The sequence below is a fragment of the Otolemur garnettii genome, unplaced genomic scaffold (assembly GCF_000181295.1).
Source record: "Otolemur garnettii isolate 467f Iridium unplaced genomic scaffold, OtoGar3 scaffold00170, whole genome shotgun sequence".
NCBI lineage: Eukaryota > Metazoa > Chordata > Mammalia > Primates > Galagidae > Otolemur > Otolemur garnettii.
This window is the reverse complement of record NW_003852565.1, coordinates 1,775,728-1,783,291: the sequence shown is the minus strand read 5'-3', so window position 1 is coordinate 1,783,291 and position 7,564 is coordinate 1,775,728.

Genomic DNA, 7,564 nt, shown 5'->3' with positions numbered 1-7,564 from the left:
ATACATCAGAACATAGTCACTAAATATTTAGCATTAGCGTACAGTGTTATTCTGGAAGGTTGTAAATGAATCAAATGGCTAAATTCTGTGACTCTTTTTCTTTTTGAGAAAGAGTCTTACTATGTTACCTTCGGTAGAGTGCCGTGAAGTCACAGCTCACAGCAACCTACAACTCCTGGGTTTAGGCGATTCTCTTGCCTTAGCCTCCCAAGTAGCTGGGACTACAGGTGCCTGCCACAATGCCTGGCTATTTTTTGTTACAGTTGTCATTGTTGTTTAGCAGGCCTGGGCAGGTTCAAACCCGCTAGCCTTGTTGTATGTGGCTGGTGCCATAACCACTGCGCCACGGGCCTGAATATTTGGTTTGCACATTCAGACGGCCTGTTTCTTATTACTTGAAGATTGTGTACGTGCTTTCAATTTTCATCCCAGAAATATGAAGAACCATTCTTTTCCCAAGATGAGACAGTAATCTTTTAGCTTATCATTATGCAAAGATTCAGTCAAGACTGGAATCTGGAGTACTCTGCTATGCAGGAAGTTGGCAGGACTGTGTGGCCTTTGTAAATAAAACTAATTAATCCGGTTATTTTCTTAAAATCTCATGCTGCTTGCCTTAAACATTGGGTGCTAGCAGTATAAAATTTTTTTAAAATTCAGATTAACATAAGTGTACATAGGTTACGTTATTTGTGTTTGTTAGGGAAAGTCACAGTTGTATTTGAGTCCTTCAGCACAGAGGTGTGCCTATACCCCTGTGTTGTCCCCGTTAGGTGGGAGCTTACTGAGCCCCTCCCCCCTTCTTGATTTTAATTGTGTTTTTCTCTCCTGGGGGCCTGTAGTTGTTCATCTTCTGCTTTCAAATTAGTATTGAGCACGTGGGATGCTTGTTTTTCCATTCTTGAGATGTTTTACTAAGGAGAATGTTCTTCCACTCCTTCCAGGTAAATCCAAAAGATGTAAAGTCTCCATCTTTTTACGGCTGAATAGCATATACTACAGTTTATAAATACCCTCGTGGGTTGATGGGCACTTGCATTGTTTCTGTGTCTTTGCGATTGTGAATTGAGCTGCTGTATACATTCAAGTGCAAATGTCCTTCTGGTAAAATGGTTTTTCTTCTTCTGAGTAGCAACCTGGTAGTAGGATTACAGGATCAAGCGGAAGGTCTGCTTTTAGTTCTTTGAGGATTCTCCATACTTCTTTCCAGAAGGGGCTGTATTAGTTTGCCATTCCACCAACTGTGTATAAATGTTCCCTTCTCTCCACACCCTGCCAATATTTGCAGCTTGGAACTTGGTGATGGTGAGCTGTTCTCACTGGGAGGAGCTGATATCTTTTTTTTTTTTTTGTAGGAAAGATCTTTATTGGTAGGGGAGGGAGGCTGCAGAGCAGCACTGAGGAGGAGAGAAGAGAGGGGAGAGAATAAGGAGAGAGTGGGGGAAAGAAGAGAGAGAGAGTAGAGAAGAGTGAGGGGGAAGACAGGAGAGAGAGAGAGAAGGAAGGCAGAGGGAGGTGAGGGAGAGAGCAGTGATATCTTAAGGTGCTTTTGATTTGCATTTCTCTGATGTGTTGGGACAATGAGCATTTTTTCATGTGTTTGTTGGCCATTCTTCTGTCTTCTTGGGAGAAGGTTCTGTTCCTGTCTCTTGCCCAGGGATTAATTGGGTTGTTTGTTCTTTTCTTGTTGATTTGCTTGAGTTCTCTGTAGGTTCTGGTTATTAGCCCATTGTCAGATTTGTAACGTGTGAATATCTTCTCCCATTCTGAAGGTTGTCTGTTTACTTTGTTTATTGTGCTCTTAATTGTACAGAATCATTTAAGCTTGATCAGGGCCTATTTATTATTTTCTTTAATTTTATTTTTTGGTCAGGGCTGGATTTGAACTCCCCCACCTCCGGCATATGGGGCCAGTGCCCTACCCTTTTGAGATGCCGCCCAGGGCCTATTTATTTATTTTTGTTGTTGCTGTAATTGCCAGTGGGGCCATCTTCATAAAATCTTTCTCCAGGTCTGTATTGTTAAGAGGTTTTCACATGCTTTCTTCTACAGTTTTTATAGTTTGATTTACATCTTTTACCCAGCATGAGTCAATTTTTGTAAACAATTAGGCGCATGGGTCCAGTTTCAGTCTTTTCCATGTGGCTAACCAGTTCTCCCAGCACCATTTATTAACTATGGATTCTTTTTCCCAGTGTTGCATTTCTTTAGTTTATCATAGATCAGATGATGATAGGATGGTTTCATCTGTAGGTTCCCTCTTGTGTTCCATAGATCTGTGTCTCGGTTTTCATGCTAATACCATGCTGTTTTGATCACTGTAGACTTAACAATATGACTTGACATCTGGCAATGGAATGCCTGTAGGTTTATTTTTAGTTCTTATGATTGCATTGGCTATTCAGAGTTTCTTCTGGTTGTGTATGAAACGAAGAACTGTTTTTTCAACTTTTTCAAAGTATGGCATTGGTGTTTTAATGGGGATTGCATTAAATATGTAGATTGCTTTGGCTAGTAAGGACATTTTAGCCATGTTGATTTTTCCCAGCCACTTGCATGGTATATTCTTCCATTTGTTAATGTCTTCTATTCTTTTCTCAGGGTTTCATACTTCTCTCTTGTAGAGATTCTTCACATACTTTGTTAGGTATGTTCCAAGGTATTTCATTTTCTTTGAAGCTACTGTGAAGGGAATTATGTCTTTGATTTGATTCTAAGCTTGACTGTTGTTGGTATATACGAAGGCTACTAATCTGATCATTGATTTTATATCTGGAGACATTATGGTATTTCCTGATCATGTCCTGGAGTCTCAGGGTTGAGTCCCTGGGGTTCTCTAAGTATAAGATCCTCTCATCAGTAAGAAGCAGAAATTTGATCTTCTCTGTTCTCAGTTGGATACCTTCTCCTGCTTGGTTACATTGGCTAGGACTTCCAGCACTATGTTGAATAGCAGTGGTGACAGTGGGCATCCTTGTCTCTTCCAGCTCTAAGTGGAAATGCTTTTAAATTTATTCTGTTCAGTATGATATTGGCTGTGGGTTTTTCTTGAATGGCTTTTATCAGTTTAAGAAATGTTCCATCTCTGCCTATTTTTTAAAGTGTTTTTATCAGAAAAGGATCCTGAATTTTATCGAATGCTTTTTCTGCATCTATTGAGAGGATCATATGGTCTTTGTTTCTGTTTGTGTGGTGAATTACATTTGTGGATTTGCATGTGTTGAGCCAGGCTTGCAGCTCTGGGATAAAGCACACCCAGAGCTGTATTCTATTTGCCAGGATTTTATTGAGTATTTTTAGGTTGATATTCATTAATGATATTGGTCTGTACTTTCCTTTTTTTGTTGGGTCCTTTTCTGGGTTTGGAATCAGAGTGATCCTTGCTTTGTAGAAGGAGTTGGGAGGCTCCTTTCTTCTCAGTATTTTGGAATAGGTTCTGTAGTATAAGGTACAAGCTCTTCTCTAAAGATTTGGTAAAAATTGGTCCAGGACATTATTTTGTTGGAAGCTTTTCTTTCTTTTTTTTTCCTGAGACAGAGTCTCTCTCAGTTGCACTTGGTAGAGTGTGGTGGCGTTACAGCTCACAGCAACCTCAAACTTGGGCTCAAGTTTTTCTCTTGCCTCAGTCTCCCGAGTAGCTGTGACTATAGGCGCCTGATACAACACTCAACTATGTTTTTTTAGAGACAGGATCTTGCTCTTGCTCAGGCTAGTCTCCTACTCGTGAGCTCAAGCAATCCACCTGCTTTGGCCTCACAGAATGCTAGGATTACAGGCGTGAGCTAATGTGCCTGGCCAAGACTTTTTTTTTTTTTTTTCATTATTGACTTTTCAGTATTTTGATAATGATGTACCTGGGTATAGTTTTTTTTGTATTGATTGTTTTTGAAGTTTTGATTAATTGCTTACTAGAGCTGTGATTTGATATCTTCTGTCACTCACTTTTGCAAAATTCTTGACTATAACCTTTTCAAATATTTTTCTTCTCAATATCTCTCTTTCTGGGACTCAAATGGCATTTATAGTCTGCTTGTGATATACATGTTGCTAAGTTGTATGCTTATCCAAAACCAATTGCATAAAGGCTGCATCAGCTATGTAGGATAGAATGGCTATGGTGGAATGAATCAACTGTGTCCAAGTTAGGTTCTCATCTCTACGCTATGGTCACTCTATCTCAGTACCTGGTTTTATTTCCTTCACGTTATTCATCAGTGTCAAAGCACCTGGTTTATGAATTGGCTATTTGTTTGATCTCTGTTTTACCCACTATGACTTAAACTCTGTGGAAGTGGGGGCTTTATGTCTTGATTATTGCCTGTCCTTAAACTCTAGAATTTGTGTAGCTCAGCAGTCACCCACTAATTATTTATTGAATGATAAGTAGTGAGTAGGAAGGCAAACATAGGAGTAACTTAACACTTACTCTTAGAAAGGAGGCTCTTAAAAGGTAAGCATTGATATTCCCTCACATAATTTCTAATACTGGAAAGTTGTTGAATTGTAAAAGTAAATTGGGAAGTTAACCAAATTTGTAATAGTTTAGTGAAAAATAAAGTATTTTGTATTGGGTGGCACCTGTGGCTCAAAGGAGTAGGGTGCTGGCTCCATATGCCAGAGGTGGCGGGTTCAAACCTGGCCCCGGCCAAAAGAAAAAAAAATTGTATTTATGAAGCTCAGTTGGTTTAAATAGGATCATAGGATTTCATAGCTGGATTTCTGACTACTGGAGGTGATTTATGTGAGTGGAATCTTGTAGTACTTGTCCTTATGTGATTGGCTTGTTGCATTTCACTTACCATAAAGTCCTCAAGGTTTAGCCATATTGTAGTGTGTGACAAGATTTCCTTATACATATTTAAACACACATATACCCTCACCATGTTTTCTTTATCTATTCATCTGTTGGTTGATTGGTTGACATTTTGTTTGCTTCCACCTCTTGGCTGTTGTAGTATGTGGAAGATTTTAAGTTTGATGAAATCTCTTTCTATTTTTGCTTTTGTTTCCTGGGATTTTGCTGTCATATCAAAAATGTTTTCCAGGAGGTGCTTGTGGCTCAAGAAGTAGGGTGCCGGCCCCATATACTGGAGGTGGTGAGTTCAAACCCAGCCCCAGCCAAAAAAAAAAAAAAATTGTTTGCCATTATATTTTCTTGTAGTATTTTTATAGTTTAAGGTCTTTAAGTCTTATATTTAGGTCTTTGATTCATTTGAATTAATTTATATATGTTTTGTAAGGCAAGGGTTCAGCTTCATTCTTTTGAATGTGGATATACTGTTGTCCCAGCACCATCTGTTGAAATGACTGTCCTTTTCTCCTTGTGTAGTATCGGAGCCTTGTTAAAATTCACTTGTGAAGGGTTTAGTTATGGGATCTCAATTCTGTTCCATTTATATATTTGCATTTAGCATACTGTTTTGATTACTGTAGGTTTGTGATAAGTTTTCAAATCAGGAAGGGTAAGACCTCTGACTTTTCTTTTTCTAGACTCCTATTTGGGGTCCCTTGAGATACCATAAAAATTTTAGGACAAGTTTTTCTATTTCTGCCAAAAAGTGCTATTGGTATTCCTATTGGTATAGGAATTATACTAAACTTGGAGATTACTTTGATTAATATTGATATCTTAGCAATGTTAGGCCATCCAACCCATGAAAATAGGATATCTTTCCATTTATGGATGTCTTTGTAAAATCTTACCAGCAGTTTATTAGTTCTTAGTGGATAAATCCTTCACCTTTTTGGTTGCATTTATTCCTAAGTGTTTTATTCTTTTTAATATCACTGTAAATGGAGTTGTTTCCTTAACTTCTTTTTTTATTGTTTGTTGTTAATGTGTGGAAACACAACCAATTTTTGAGTGCTGAGTTTATATCCTGCAACTTTTCTGAATTTGCAGGTTATAAAATAAACTTACACTTTTGTTTTCTTGTGACTTTGTCTGGATTTGGTATCAGAGTAGTGACGGCCTTATAGTGACTTTACAAGTAATCATCTTTTTTGGGTAGATTTTGAGAAAGATTTTTGTTAATTCTTCTTCAAATTTTGGTAGAAATGATCAGTGAAGCCATCTGGTCCTGGGGCTTTTCTGGGTTGGGAGGTTTATTACTAATTAGTTTCCTTACTTATTGTAGATCTATTAAGATTTTTTATTTTTTTCTGAATGAGTCTTGGTAGGTTGTATGTTTCTAGGAATATTTATTCTGAGTTACCTACTGTGGTGGCACTTAATTGTTCATAGTAGTCTCACAGTCCTTTTTTTTTTTTTTTTATGAAATCAATTATAATCTTCTCTCTTTGATTTGTAAGTTTAGTTACCTGTCTTCTCCCATTTATTTCTTAGTCTAGAAGAGGGTTCATAAAATTGTTCATGTTTTTGAGGAATTAGTTCTTGGTTTCATTGATTTCTTTTCTATTATTTTCTCTTCTCTGTCTCATTTACCTGTCTAATCTTTATTTTTTTCCTATCTTCTGCTAATTTTCTTTTTTAAAGTTAGTTTTTTTGTAGTTTCTTGACATGAAAACTTAGGTTGTTGATTTGAGATTTTTTTCCTTTTCGTTGTAAGCATTTACCACTATAATCTCCCACTGTGTTGCTTTTTCTGTATCTCAGAAGTTTTGACATGTTGTGTTTTTATGTGTCTCAGATATTTTCTAAATTCTCTTGTTTTTACTTTGACCCTATTGTTGTGTAAGAGGAAGTTATTTAATTTTCACATATTTGTGAAGCTTCCTGTTTTGCTTCTACTGTTGATTTCTCATTTCATTCCATTGTGGACAGAGAAGAGACTTTGAATGATTTAAATCTTTTTAAATTTATTAAGACTTGTTTTGTGGCCTAAGATGTCTTCTATCTTTGGGAATGTTCTATTTGCATTTGAGAAGACTGTGTATTCTGCTGATGTTGAGTGGGGTGTTTTGTGTGTGTCTTTCAGGGTCCGTTTGGTCTGTAGTGCTGTTCATGTCCTCTGTTTCTATATTTACCTTCTATCTGGTCTTTCCAGCCATAACTGAAAGTGGGATATGGAAGTCACATGGTATTATTGGGTAACTGTCTTCAGTTCTATCAGTGTTTGCTCTGTGTATTTGGGAGGTGTAATATTAGGTGCCTATATAATTATATATTTAAAATTGCTACATTTTTCTGGTAAATTAATCGTTTTATCATTGTATAATGATCTTTATGTCTTATGACAGTTTTTGTCTTAAAGTATCTTTTGATTGATATAAATACAGTCACCTTCACCCTCTTTAGGTTCCCATCTGCGTGGAATATCTTTTCCTATCCTTTCACTTTGGTGTGTCTTTATATCTAAAATGCAAGTAGATGGCATATAGTTGAATCTTGTTTTTTACCTATTTGGTTGGTCAGTCTATATATTTTAATTAGGAGTTGAATGCATTTATATCGAAAGTAGTTACGGATAGGGATTGGGAAAGACTTCTTGCTGCCATTTTTGTGCTATTTTGTTACTTTCTTCTTCCTTTGTGTCTTATAGTACTGTTTTCTCTACTTTTCTCTCCTGCTGCCTACTTTTGTATTCAGTTGATCTTTTTTTTT